Below are 15,035 nucleotides of genomic sequence, written 5' to 3'. Positions count from 1 at the left end.
CCTAATATAGAAATGTTAAGCTAATAGTTCAGCCTGCAACCATCTCAAAACTGTTGATGGGTAAGAATCCCTTGGGAAGAGGCACCATGGTGCATCATTAGCTGGTGCAACCAAACTATCAAATGAGGTCTGAAAGGAATTCGGAATTAAGAGATTTGAGGGATCAACTAGAGGTGAAGTAGACCAACAACGAGGATACATAAGAATTGAGAATGATGATGTTGGAGGGATTAGAAGTTGGGGGTGGCGAGAGATCAGCGTACGCATTGATGTGATTCCCATTTAGCCACTTGCAAAAGGTTGTAGTACCAACATATGTACAAATGGCACAATCAAGGAAACATTTGTAATAACTTGGTTTTTAAATTTTGATAAATTAGTTAGTAATTTTTTTTTAATTAATTTTAATTTTAATTATATTTATTTTATTGTTTATATAATTATTTTAAAAAAATTGCTGTTTTTTTAAACAACTCAATAGCTTCTACATTACTTTAGTTGTTTTAGAATAAGATTTTGATTGGTTATTTTAGAGGGCTGGAAGGTGAAAATGATCGAGGTGTGTGTTGTGCTAGGTGGTGGTGTGGTGTTGATGTTATAAGGTTAGGCTGGGATTCAAAACAAAACAACAATAGTAGCAGCTTAATTTAGACTAAACTCAGCAGGAACCCAGCCAACCCGACTAAACCCAGAACCCAGCTAACCCAAGAGAGAGAAAGGAAAAAGAGTAACCGAGAGGAAAAGAGAAGAAGAGAAATTGAGAGAGAAAAAGAAGAGGAGAAGGAGAGAAAAGAAAGGAAAGATCAGATAGAGACGAAAGGAAAGAAAAAAGGAGGAAGAAGAAAGTAAACTCCATGTTTTGTGATTTCTTTGTTTTTATTTAGGATTGAATTTGGTTGTGATTTCTATTTTGGTAAGGTTTAATTAGTGATTAGAAAGGTTATTGGATCACAAACAACCTAGAGTTTGAAGAAGAAGTGAAGTGATTTTCGGATTGGGTGTAGAGAGCAAATTTTCAGTTTTTAAGTGTTTGAATTTCATTTGTTTTGATTGTGTTCCCTTTGTTTTTAATTGAAGCATAAGTTATAATTTATTTTTGTTTAGCTTTAGGAACCAATTTGGGTGGTGAGAATTTAAGAGAATTGAAGTTGGATGAATTTTGGAAAATCTACAATTTTTCTACAATTTTTTGACAGTTTTGGGTAGCCTAATTTGAGGGCACATATCTTGAGTTGTAGAGCTTTGTTTTGAGTGATCTTTGTACGGTTCTACAGAGATGTTGCAAAGCTTTAAAATGACTATAATTTTGCTCAATTTGGTGAAGGTTTAATAGGGTAAACAATGAGCCAAACTTAAGAAAAAATAAGGAAAATATGGGCAGGAGGTTGAAGATGAACAGTGCCGCAGCCACCCCCACTCGCCCCACCGGCGTGTGGCGGCGAGTGTGGCGGCTCCAATGACAGGGGAAAGTCCCTCCACACTGCATTTTGATATCGAGTCTGATGGTGGCTTCCGTTTTGCGATTCGAGACCCTTAGAGTTTTCACTACACACACTAGAATTAGAGAGTAAGCGACTTTTATTCCGTAATTAATTGTGGCTTTCTTGTACAGGATTAGGTTCGGGGAACAACCTGAAGACACAAGGCTATTTCTAACGGCGGAGTAAGCTCGTATTTAAGGTAAGGGGATCTAGGGAACCTTTAACTGCAAACTTGGTTTATTGAATCTTTGTTGAAAAATGCGATATGTGTGCCAATATGTGATTTATATGAATTATCTGAATTACTTGAACATGATGTGAAATAGTTAATTATAATTATGTGCATTTATTTGAAAGTGGAACATGATTCATTGAGAATGGAAGTTATGGTGGTGAGAAGGGATTGAGAGTCAAATTACATAACTAGTGTACGCGGGGAGTGAAGCTCTTTCAGCAGAGACTTATAAAACGATCTACCCAAGGCACATTTGGGACCTTCGGTGATGCCGAAGTTAGGACATCTTGCACTTCAATTTGCGATTGAAGTGAAGAGATATTGCAATTTATTTTTCAAGACATTATTAAGGAAGTGCAACATAACATTCATGCATCTATAATAGTATATATTATATATATATATATATTATCTGTTTCATGTTGTATGTTTCAAAGAGCTTCATTATAATTAATTTTGCATAATAAGGTTAAATGTCCCTATTGAGCTGTTGGTTAAAGCTCACCCCCTTATAGACTTTACAGGTTCAAATACTGAAGATCAGAATCCTTAGAAGAGGTAACAAGAAGAAGTTTGTGTAAATAAGTGTGAACAGATTTGAAGTTTAGTTTCGTTTTATTTTGGAAGTTCTATTAAACTTAAATTACTGAGACATGTTGTGTGTTGTAAACTAATCTTGAATTCAGTGTGCATGGTATGTTAATAGCATGCAGTTTCTCCTTTTATTTTATTTTTCTCCTTCACATTCTGGTTATAGAAGTTAATTCTATAAGGTATTAGTGTCAATTTAGTCCCTAGACTATTATACTTGTATCAGTTTGGCTAATGTGGAAAATTTAGTCCCCAAACTTTTTCAATTTTTTCAATTGAGGTTGTTTAGTCAAGTTACACACTTTTTTTCCATGAACATCAATTATACTTTACTTGTTTATGAGCCCCGACCATGTTTTTCAAGCCAAAACAACAACAACAACCACCAATATGAACATCCAAGACAAAAACAAACAATTGGCTTTGAACGGAAAATGTGTAAATTGACTGAACAACTTCAGTTGGACAAATTCAAAAAGTTTGGGGACTAAATTTTCCAGTCTGGGGACCAAACTGATACAAGTATAATATTCTGGGGACCAAATTGACATTAATGTCATTCTATAATTAGAGTGTGATTCATACCTTAATTCGTAATTAGTTTTTAATCACGGATTGGGGGCTTGACAACATTTGTACTTACATGAATCTTCGGGAGTGCTACTTGCAAAATGCTAGTCGGGGTCAAAGTCACAAGAGAGGCAAGCAAGTGGACTGACATTGTAAACAGCCTGGAATGAAGTAGGGGTGGACTATTGGGAGCCATCGGTGAAACTTTTAAGCAAGGGCTTATGAGGTTGGACAAGAAGGGGTGGCCTATGCAGAATCCAAAGGAGTAAGATTCTCCAAATCATCATCCAGGTCGAAATAAAGTTAATGAGTTGGAATCAAGATCACAAATAAGTGGTTGTTCATGTGGGACTCATCGGTATTGGCGGGTGGACCAAAGTGAATGAATCTAGACATTCATCCCAAAACCAATTGGCAATAAGAGAGCATAACAACAAAGGTTGGATTTGCACGAATCTGTATAATCAAAAGATTTTCATGGATTTGAACGAGAAGGAGCCATGAGTTGCACAGCAGGATGAAGTTGAACAATGGAGGAGGTTGAAGACTACAATGGACAAGGCAGAGGTAGTAGGTAATTTGAATCAATAAAGATAAATTGACATGCTAAACATATATGGTTAGTGTATAGTAAACAACTGTTGTAATAGATATTTTCATATGTCTAATCGAAGACACTGTGGAAGGGTTAATTGGATAATAAACAACCCCCAATGTCAATAATACAGTGCATCCACCATCTAATCAATTTGATTATGTCTGAATCACAATATAAGCTAATTGCAATATACGGATATATAAATGAAGTGATAAATGTTAAACATGTTTAAAAATCACACACAGATTTCACACAAAGACAAGTAGTAGAAACAAAGAATAATAGAAAGCACAAAGTCAATGTAACGACCCGACCCAAATTTTCACTGGAAATTTAAATTTTTATTTGACTATGGTTTTAAGAGGTTTATAAAAGATGTTGAATTGTATTTTAAAGATTTTAGGATTTATTTGGAAAATAAGAAGGGTTTGGATTTAAAATTTTTATTTTTATTTTTGTTTGGGCTTGACCCAAAGTTGACTTTTAAAATAAATGGGCTTTCGATTTTGACTTTGGGACCGTTAGATAGGTTTCGAGCCCACAATTTCATAGACACGTAGCACGCGTTGATCTGAGTTACAGTTTGAAAGATATAGGCGTTTGAAGTGAAGGGCAATTTCGTAAAATGGACAAATTGGGTTTAAAAATCAAATTTTTCTAGAAGTCTCTCTCTAGAACATTCTCCCTCCCTCTACTTATTCTCTCTCCCCGCACTCTCTCTGTATTTTCTCCATTCCCGCACCCCTCCCCTACGCCCACAATCCAGCAGCCACCACCCACCCCTGCCGGCCTTGCTTCCGGCCAGCACCCCCCCCCAGGCGCCGACCACCCTCCCCTGGCCACTCTTTCTCCTCATTCTTCTCTCTCTTCCCGTGTTCTCTCCCTCTCCCGCACATGTCACTGCGCAGCACCACCACGACCAAAAAATCACGCCGCCAGCCACCTCCCTTCGAGCTGGGCTCACCGGCGTGATCCCCACAAGCCGACCACCACCTCCCCGGCCTTTCCCTTCGCCGGCCAGCACCCACACGCGAGAAACACGCCAGAAAATCCTACAGCCGCCGCTCCTCTTCGCCGGATTTTCAACCCTCTCCGGCCTCCGTTCGGCTTGTTTTCAGGTGGGTTTTCCTCCATTTCCTATGGGCTTTATATCCTCCATACTTATCTTGATCAATTTGAGCATTTAGAAACTTGGGTTTTTGGAGAATTGAAGGGCATTTCGGGTTCCTCTGTAGATTTCAGATTTAAAGGCTTTTCTCTCTGTTTTCTGAGATGATTTACATCCCTAAAATACCCATTGGTCATCTAGAACCTGAAATTTAGACTAAGTTGGAGGAAATTTAATTTTTGGGAAGTTGGATTGTGAGGTTGGAAACCATTTCGGGTCAAATGGGGTTTGGCCAAGTCTTAGGATATTTTTGGTGTAATTTTGGACAATCTCTTGTGTTGGAAACCTAAAAATTTGATGTTAGATATGAACGCACATGAAGATTGAGAATTTTCCTATATTTGATAAATTATGGGCTTGAAACAGCCACCTTGGGCAGTGAATTTTGTGATTTCGAACCCCCACTGATATTCCATAATTTTAGAGTACTTATAACAATTTGTTGAGTGGGTTATCGATATTAGTTATAGTGATTGTGGTTAGGATGAGCCGGGAAGCTTTAGGGGCGGTTGTGGAAGTGTTATTGGTCAATTCGTGTAGATCGTAAACCAATCGCGTAGGAACGAAGTCGAGTGGGACGTTAGACTCCACACACACACTCTTTTTAAATGTCGTAGAACCGAGGCTAATCTATGGTTGTATTGTTTTATAGGCGAGACGATCGTGGCTCGAGACGACCCGGAGGAGGATCGAAGTTAGGATTCTCACTGTGAGTGGACATTTGTTTTTAGAAGCATTTTATAAAATCTATGAATTTATTTATTGGCTATTTGAGTTTTGGTTTAGACATAATGAATGTGGGTGGATTCTTGGTTTTTAAATGTATTTATGAAATTCCTTTAAATTAACTGTTGTTAATAAATCTTGATTTGGATGTGGGGTTTGGTGGACGGAGTTGAATTTCGGATTTTCAAATACTCTCGTATATAAGTTTTAAAACCTAATTTTATTTGATGGTTTATGTTATTATTTCAGTTTTTGGTCGAAAAGAGTGATTTGATTTATGTATTTTGAAATTAAGTTGGAATTATGCAATAAGTTTTTATGGAAATTAAAGTTTCTTGGAAAAGTACAATTATTCTATTTTTGGTGGAAAAAGGATTTATTTGGGTTATGGAAAAAAATGGTTTTCAAACCACTTTTGCAGTACCCTCCAGGTTATCAGATTTGATAGGTCTTTGGGACCCATCACGGAACACATATAGGCTTTGGGCCGTGTGTCGGGATGCTTCGCCCTTTGGGGGCTGCTCTGTGTGCACGTACGACCAGGATTGCCTGCACGTGCTGATTTTATTCACACGTGTGTATGGCCAGGATATTGCCTGCACGTGTTGGATTCATTCCACGCGTGTGTATGGCCAGGATATTGCCTGCCTGTGCGATGCAGGAATTCCGCACAGGTGTATGGCCAGGATTATTCAGGGTATATAGCATGGTGGAAAATGAAATTTAGCTATTTTAAGAAATTATTAAATATGTTTTTAAGTGAGGGATTTCTTTTGAATTCTATTAAGGTTGTTACGATGTTTTACGGTTCGTTTGTTTTAAGAACTTGTTATCTTGAGAAAATATATATTGTTTTATGGGATTCTTTTAAGTTTAAATAAACTTTATGGTTTTAAAACTAGGGGATTTCAAAGAGTGACATGAGGTTTTAGAGTTAAACGTGGTTTTGAAGGATTTTCTGAAACATAAATTTTACTTATGTTTTTCGTTTTTATTAAACTGTCCACTCACTGAGTTATCTCACGGTTTATCTTGTTTTGTTTTAAATTGTCCCCCCAGGTAGTAGCTTTGGTGGAGGTCGAGCCAATCACGTCGAGGCGGTTACATCCCTATTCCTTCTCGGACCAGTAGGCGTCATTTTATTTTTCGGTGTAAAAATTCCTTGTAATAGAATAGTAGCTCTGATAACCACTCTACAAATTTTAGTTGGTTTTTTCTGTGAAATTGTTGGGTCTGAGACCCTATTTGGTTGTGGTAGAGGTGGTTGATGATTTAGAAGTGCTTTTAACAGGTTTTCGAAATTTCTGGGTTAGTCCATTTTCAGGGGAGGTTTTGCCAAATTTTCGGTAGGATTTTTCTTGATTTTGGATTCCCGCAGGACCTCTCCGGGTTTCAGGGTGAAATCTGGGGGCGGTCCTGTCAGTCAAGATCAATCAAGCACAAGCACGAGGACACAAGGTATATGGTGGTTCACTTAATATGAGCTACATCCACTTTGGTCTAGGGCACTATATGAAGAAGAAGAGTACATGATTACACAAGAGATATCACTCTCAATCTCAAGCCTTGGCTTTTTCTTACACTAGAAAAATGACAAGCCCTCACTTTTTTCTCTGGTTTTTCTTCTCTTCCGACTACATTCTCTCACTCACCTTTTTCTATCCTAAGACTAGATCAAAAGGAATGGGCAGCAAGCTTTCGTAAGAAGCTAGCCACAGCTAGCTGGCTTTCAAAACAAAGATCCACCAACTTAAAATGATGTGCACGTGGCACAATAAGAACCACTCAAGGCTATTAAGAAGAAGCCTCAACTCACGTGTCAGCTCAATAATCTCCCACTTGGAGCTGATTTCACCAATAGCCAATACTCTTCTCAACATTTCAACAAAGCAACCAAAACCCCCATCTCAACCATCATCTCTGCTTTCAAGCTTAGAGACCAACTGAAAGGTAAGCATAGCTTCAGTTTGTCAACATTCACAGACTTTGTAAACAAATCAGTAGGATTTTTACTTCCTTGGATCTTATGCAGTAATAACTCACCATCTTCAAGAAGTGATCATATTAAATGATACCTTAGCTTTATATGCTTTGTCCTGGAGTGAAATGCAGGGTTCTTAGCCAAGTGAATAGCACTCTGGCTATCACTATAGAGAACACTTTCTTCTTGTTCTTTACCCAATTTTTCCATGAAGAACTTCAACTCATCTCATTACTAGCCTTAGTGACGCCTATATACTCTACTTCTGTAGTAGACAATGCAACAATCTTCTGCAATTTAGAGACCCAATGCACAGTTGTACCTCCATATGTATAAATATACCCTGTAGTACTCTTGTTGTTATCAATGTCACCTACCAAGTTTGCATCAACATAACCATAAAGATTAGTATTACTACCTCCACAGCATAGAGTCATATCAGTAATACCCCTAAAATACCTCAGAATCCACTTAATAGCTTCCCAATGTTTTTTCCAAGGATTACTCATGTACTTACTCACCACTCCCATTGCATGAGCAATGTATGGCCTTGTACATACCATGGCATACATTAAGCTTCCAATGGCTGGGGCATAGGAAACCTTCTCCATGTAAACTTTTCCATCTTCAGTCTTAGGTGATTGTTCCTTTGATAGCCTAAAGTGAGTTGCCAGTTGTAACACCTCAAATTTTCATAATTTTGGGTTAAGGGAGTTAGTAAATTAATTAAACTAGTTTAGTACTAATCATTTACTTTAGGGATTTAAAGTGTGGATTTATTCCACAAACAAGGTTATTATGAAAATTGTTTTTTGTTTACATTTGTTCAATTATTTCTAAAATGCAAGTATGCCAAGTGTGATAGATTTTGTTCAAAGTTTTAATCACTTGAACAACATTAAAATTTCTTTCAAAATACAAATGCATAGTTACACATGCATGGCAATAGGAATACCAAAGGGTTGATGATTTTGACCTTTGGAAACCCTAGAGGTGACCGGCCTTAGTAACTAAGGTATAAGGTAAGAACCCTAGATTACTTAAGTAAGAGATAAAGAAGATAGACATAGGATGATGATTATGACTTAAGAGAAGGTTGACTGTATTCTCGGATTAATGAAAATAAAGGGGAAAAACTAATGATCGATGGCTTTTAATTAAAGGGATTAGCATAATGAAAGGCCTTGGATTGGTTGATGGACTATTAAGCTTAGTCCAATAGGAAATTATGCACTCTAAATAGACCTTAAGGGATTGGCCAGCCAACCAAAGCCCTCTTGGGAAACTAAAACTTTGACAAAGCCTTTTATGAAACCTTTCTCATGCAAACTAAGAAGAAACTAAAGAGGTGACTCTTCACTTTCCCTCCAACAGATACAACATCTTCCTTAATAAACCAACATCCATTCAAATAAACCCCTTACACATTTATTTAGAGTTTAATGAGAAAGAGAGAGAGAGAGAGAGAGAGAGAGAGAGAGAGAGAGAGAGAGAGAGAGAGAGAGAGACTTGGAAGAGGATTCAAGAAGAGACAAGAATTCAAGAAAAAGGAAAGAGCAAGAGCAGCCTACACTACCTTCGAAGAAGATTTTCATAAGAAACCTCAAAACCAATCCCCTAAGTCCTTCATTATCAGTTTCTAGGATTAGAATAATGGTTGTATGGTTAGTATGATCTAAAGGCTTTCATGTTTTACATTCTTATTTGGCTAAATTTCAAGATCCTAACCTCGCTACCTTGTTTTCAAAATCTGTGTTGTTCTACGAAGAAGTTGAATGAACTGTTTTAAGGGTATGAAACTAGACATTCATATCTTTCTTTTGAGTCAAGAATCACTTGAATCCAACCTGTTATGGATTTATAATGATTTTTACAAGTTACACCAAAATCTGCTGTTTTCTACATAATTCTTAATAAAAAAGTGTTAGGTTTTCATGCACAAATTTTGATACACTTAGAATCTAATTCTGAAATTTCTATAGTAGTTTATAGGCATAATTTCAAACATTTTCTAATTTGTTTCACTCAATTTGATTTAGTATACACAAAAAATTGCATTTTGACCATAAGAATAATGATTATGCAGAAAATTAGTTTTATGGTGTGAGATTGTCCTCTTCGAAAATCATACATGCACATCCCCAAATGCTTTAAAATGTTTTATCCATGAGTGTCAACATATCTACTAAGTTCCTATGAAATATCTTGTCCAAATGAGTTTTGTACGATTTTGTAAAATTCATAGAGCAAGCACTGCTCTTTTGGATTTTTAAGGAAACAATGAGGTTCAAAACTGACCTCTTTTGATTTTGAGCTTTTGGACTATGCACATAGGCTGAGCAAGTCACAAATCACCTCTGAGGATGCTCTGACAACATAAGGGAGTTTATTATGGGTAAATCAAATTTTGGGTTGTCAAACCCCTTGATTTTCTGCTAAAACTTTGAAAATGGTTTATGCAGCATACCTCTTTTGTCCTTATGACTTTTGTTTTGGTTTCAAACTCTGTAAAAAAGTTTTATTATATGATTTAAAACTTGTGTGAAGTCAAATGGTAGTTGGTTATTGTTGTAAAAGTTTATTTACTCGCAAATATACGAGTCTTGTAGTAAGGTTGTATACTAACGAGGTTGAACCTCAAGGAGTGTTGCAAAAAGATACACTAAATTTAAAACTCTCAATTAATTTAAAACTAACCTAGCTTGAAAGATTGTGGTTTGTGAGGTAATTAAAACAAAATACAACTAAAATATAAAGCAATAAAGTGGATGACAGGAAAATAAAGTAAATAAAGGGACAATAATTCAAATATTAAATCTAGAGAGGAAAAATGACAACTTTTTGGTATTGGAAGTTAAAAAATGGTATAAAAACCAAGGTTAGGGTTCCACACCACTATGAACACATCAAATGAGGTTTTAAGTAATTTCCTAAAAACCAGGGCACCCAAGAGTCAACTTGATGCCCTATTCCAAAGATATTTAAGATTTGAGGACAAAAATTAAAGATTTATATGGTAGACCTTGTTTTTGCTTAAAAATACAAACTTTAAGCAGCTCAAGTAAACCAAAGACTAAGGAACAACTAGAGTTCAAAATGGTTTGTGTTTAAAAGATTAATCATAAAACAAAAATGTGGAAAGATACTACCCATAATATATGACATTATGGGTGAAAAATAGTTTTTTTCTCATTTTATAAACAAGATCTTAGAACTTGTAGAATCTAGGCAAGGGAAAAATTAACATAAAAGCCTCAACTTGATAACATTAATGGTGGTACTTCCCCTTACCAAGGTAAGGGGGTTTACTGACCACCCATGAGCTTTGAGCTAAAATAAAAGGATAAGAAGAAACAAAATAACATCTAAACTAAGAGAGAACAAGGATTAATTAAATAAACAACTACATATTAAATAAATAACTAAAGAGCATAAAGTAAATAAAAGACAAAGAGAAGAGAGAAGAGAGACATGAATTAAAATTTCATTTCATTAAATAAAAGTGCAACAAAACAAATAAGATTCTTGTTCTCTCTCATACATCATAACCAAAAGGCTTTGAAAGAGAAATCCTAGGAGTAGCTAAAAGAGCCAGAAAATAAAATGTAGAAGAAAAAGATCCATAAAGAGGGCTGAAACATTCCCTTTTGTAGGCGAAAGACTAGGGCAATGAATGAGCAAAATATTTGATAGTTTGGACTTAATTGTGTCACCAAGAGAGAGGGTGACTAAGGGAATAGATATACACTGAATGAAGGGCTGGAGCAGGGTTAGAAACAGCTAGGAATGCCACATGTCGCCTGCTGATAAGCTGAGGAAAAGATTAATGTTGAGAGAGAGAAGCGACATCAAAGAAATGGCAGTTGGCTACAAGTGTAACGACCCGACCCAAAATTCGGGAGAAATTTTAATTTTTATTCGTATTGGCCATGTAGAGGCATAGTGGAAAATGGATTTGAGAGATTCGTATCTTTTCAAGTTTTTTTTTTTTTATCCTAAATAATTTGGGAATTTAATTGAGGAATAAAAAGGGTTTTGGGTTAATTTTTTTAATTGGGCTTGACCCAAAGTTGACTTTTAAAATAAATGAGCTTTCGATTTTAACTTTGGGTCTGTTGGGTAGGTCTCGAGTCTATGAGTTCGTAGACACGAAGCACGTGTAAACCGGAATTACGGTTTGGGTTTTACAGACATTCAAGTGAGGGGCAAGTTGGTAATTTTCATGAATGGGTTTTAAAACCCCAAAGGTCCAGAAAATTCTGGACATTTTCTCTCTCCTCTCACGCCTCACTCTCTCTCCCTGTTATCTCTCCCCGACGCCCCCTTTCTCCCTGGACTCCCTCCTTCTCTTCGACCTCCCTCCCTCACCGTTCGGCCAAGAGGTGGCGACGGTACCACCTCAGCCTCCCTCTTCTCTCTCTCCTCCCCCGATCTCTCTCTCTTCCCCCCCCCCCGCAGACTCATATCTCTCTTCCCCTCTGTGAGCGCGACACCACCACTGGAGGACAGCCTCCGGCCACTTTCCCGGCGGCATGAGACCACCGTCGTGACCCCGTGAGCCGGCCGTTCTCTTCCGTGCCTCCCCTCGCCGGCCCGCCACCCCTGTGTGCAGGAAATCGCCGGAGAAAACTCCCCCAGCCGCCAGTTTCTCTTGCCGATTCCGGCCATCTTCGAGCTCTGATCAAGAAATTGGCGAGGCGACCGTGGCTCGTGACGATCCGGCGGAGCATCGAAACTAGATTTCCCAATTTGTGAGTGGACTTTGTTTTAAATGTTTATGTTTCTAGATGATTTTGATTTCATTGATTTAATGGTGAATTTGAGTTGAGAATTCTTATTTAAACCTTCTTCAATGATTTTCTGTTTGAGATTAATGACTTTAAAAATTGACACGTTGTGATTTGAGGGAAGATACATGTTTGATGAGTTGGTTTGTTAAAGAGAGTTTTGAAAGGAGTATTCAAAAACTGCTGTGTAAATGCACGTGTTGACCGGTCGAGCCTGCTTGTGCGGAAGGGTCATCCGTACGAGATTGTGGCCAGGATGTGAGCCTGCTCGTGCAGAGCGACCCCCAATTTGTGAGTGGACTTTGTTTTAAATGTTTATGTTTCTACATGATTTTGATTTCATTGATTTAATGGTGAATTTGAGTTGAGAATTCTTATTTAAACCTTCTTCAATGATTTTCTGTTTGAGATTAATGACTTTAAAAATTGAGATGTTGTGATTTGAGGGAAGATACATGTTTGATGAGTTGGTTTGTTAAAGAGAATTTTGAAAGGAGTATTCAAAAACTGCTGTGTAAATGCACGTGTTGACCGGTCAAGCCTGCTTGTGCGGAAGGGTCATCCGTACGAGATTGTGGCCAGGATGTGAGCCTGCTCGTGCGGAGCGACCCCTCCGTACGAGATTGTGGCCAGGATACGAGCCTGCTCGTGTGGAAGGGTCATCCGTACGAGATTGTGGCCAGGATACGAGCCTGCTCGTGCGGAGTGACCCCTCCGTACGAGATTGTGGCTAGGATTTGAGCTTGCCCGTGTGTGGGATTGTGGCCAAGACATTGTCTACAGTATGGGTGCAACTATGGTGTGAGTTTTAAGTATAAGAGTTTTGAGATGATTTTCAAAAAATGGGTTGCGATATGGTTTTAAAGCTAGGGGATTGCAAAAACAATCGTGAGGTTTCTAAAGATGTTTATTTTAAGACTTCTAAAAGGATAAATAAATTTTATATTTCGTTTTCTTAAAACATCCACTCACTGAGTTATCTCACAATTTCTTGTTTTATCTTAAATTGTTCCCCCAGATAGTAGCTTTGGTGGAGGTCGAGCCGATAATGTCGAGGCATTTGCATCCATCTTCTTACTCGGACCCTGTAGGCGCCACTTAATTTTTGTAGGAATTCCTTGTAATAGAATAGAGGCTCTGATAACCACTTTAAGTATTAAGTTGGTTTTCTCTGTGAAATTATTGGGTCTGAGACCCTTTTTGGTTGTGGTGGAGGTGGTTGCTATTTAGAAGTGTTTTTAACAGGTTTTGAAATTTCTGGGTTAGTCCATTTTCAGGGGAGGTTCTGCCAAATTTTCGGTAGGATTTTTCTTGATTTTGGATTTCCGCAGGACCCCTCCGGGTTTCAGGATGGAAATCTGGGGGCGGTCCTGTCAACAAGGCACGTGTCAGCAGTGGAAAAGAGGAGAGAGCGTGCTGGGCGTGCGAAAGGAAAAAGGGAGGGATGGTGCTAGCTGCGCCACTTGTCGACGCGAGGTTGGCTGCTTCAAAGATTAATCAAAAGGAAAATTTGGCTGCAGGCTTTGGTGTGAACGCGTGTCGGGCTGATGGTGAGAGAGAGATGAAGCGGGCTGGGCTGGCTATTGGGCAAGTGACTCTTCGCCTCCCACTGGGCTGGGCCGGCTTTGCGCAGGTGGCCTTCTCCATATTTCTTCTTCTTCATTTTCTATTTGCGCTGGGCCATTTTCTTCATCTTCTTTCTTCTTTATTTTGGGTTTTTCATATTTAAGTCCGACAAAAATAAAACACTAACTAAATTAAAGCTCATAAAATTCATGAAATTAATAAAATCTAACAAAATCTATAAAATAATATAAAAACTAATACAACTTAATAAATAACTAGATAAGTAAAATAAGAAATAAAATACTAAAATTGCTAACACACAAGGACTAAAATGTAAGATTATAAGGATAAATAAATGTTATAAAATGGGCTCAACAATTATAGATTTAAGGTCTCAGATGTAATTTAACTTACCCAATAAGCCATTAAACTCTAGGGAACCCTAAGCCTTGATCTTGTGAAATCAATTTCTGATTTTGTTATGTTTTGAACTAGGAATTGCAACCTGCTTAGATGTACAAAAAAGTCAAGAGCCTCATTCCAGGTAGGGGGAGCTGGTCCACCTAAACTTTTATGTTTTGGATATATGAATATGTATTTATATAGGTGTATCTGTTTGGTTTTGATGATGCTTACTTGTTATTGAATTGAATGTGGATAATTTGAATTATCATGCCCTCCTTGCAGTATTATGCCATGATAGTACATATAAGAACTTGCATGATTCTAAGTTTTAGATAGATTTCTTGTAAACACTTAGTAAGGGCTGCTCACTTTGTTTAAGAAAAATCAAACATGTGAAAGCATGTTGATGACTTCAACTTGCTTTACCATGTTTGGGAGAATCAATAGTTTAATAAAAGCTAGACTCTGCCTTGGTTTGAATGGATTGTTGGTTTGGACAATATGCTTTAGTGTATTAATTGTAAATCAATAGGTGAAGGCATGTTGATGACTTCAACATGCTTTAAGAAATGAAACTCACTGATTTAAACTTAAGTTGAAACTGAAATAAACTCACACATGGAGTGAAATAGTAGGAATTGCAAAATTAGGAGTAATTCTAAAGGAAACCTGAACTAGTTCCACCACTTCATAACTTTGCATGACCTTAGGTGATAAAACTGATTTGTTGAAAAGCCTAGGAACTGAACTAAGAGGGAGATTATCAGTTATTAATCCCTTTTTGCCTTGATTTAAGATGTGATTGATGCAAGATTGCTAGCTTAAATTAAATTGCTCATAATGTGATCTCCACTGTTTATGAAACATGATTTTAATAACTTATTTAGTGAACTAAATGTGCATAATTGAAACTGTTGGACATGAATA

The 15,035-nt window shown here is 37.4% G+C and overlaps 1 long non-coding RNA gene across 1 annotated transcript; it reads left to right on the top strand.

Moving 5' to 3' along the window:
* Positions 1-4,315: 4,315 nt before the first annotated feature.
* On the top strand, positions 4,316-6,536 carry LOC147283157 (uncharacterized). The gene is made up of 3 exons (XR_015123146.1): positions 4,316-4,593; positions 5,296-5,352; positions 6,429-6,536. It is a non-coding gene; the product is annotated as an uncharacterized LOC147283157 (long non-coding RNA).
* Positions 6,537-15,035: the final 8,499 nt, after the last annotated feature.

This window comes from Dryas octopetala, chromosome 6 (assembly GCF_963921425.1).
Source record: "Dryas octopetala chromosome 6, drDryOcto1.1, whole genome shotgun sequence".
Taxonomy (NCBI): domain Eukaryota; kingdom Viridiplantae; phylum Streptophyta; class Magnoliopsida; order Rosales; family Rosaceae; genus Dryas; species Dryas octopetala.
Note: the sequence above shows the minus strand (reverse complement) of the source record. Positions and strands in the feature narration are given on the sequence as shown.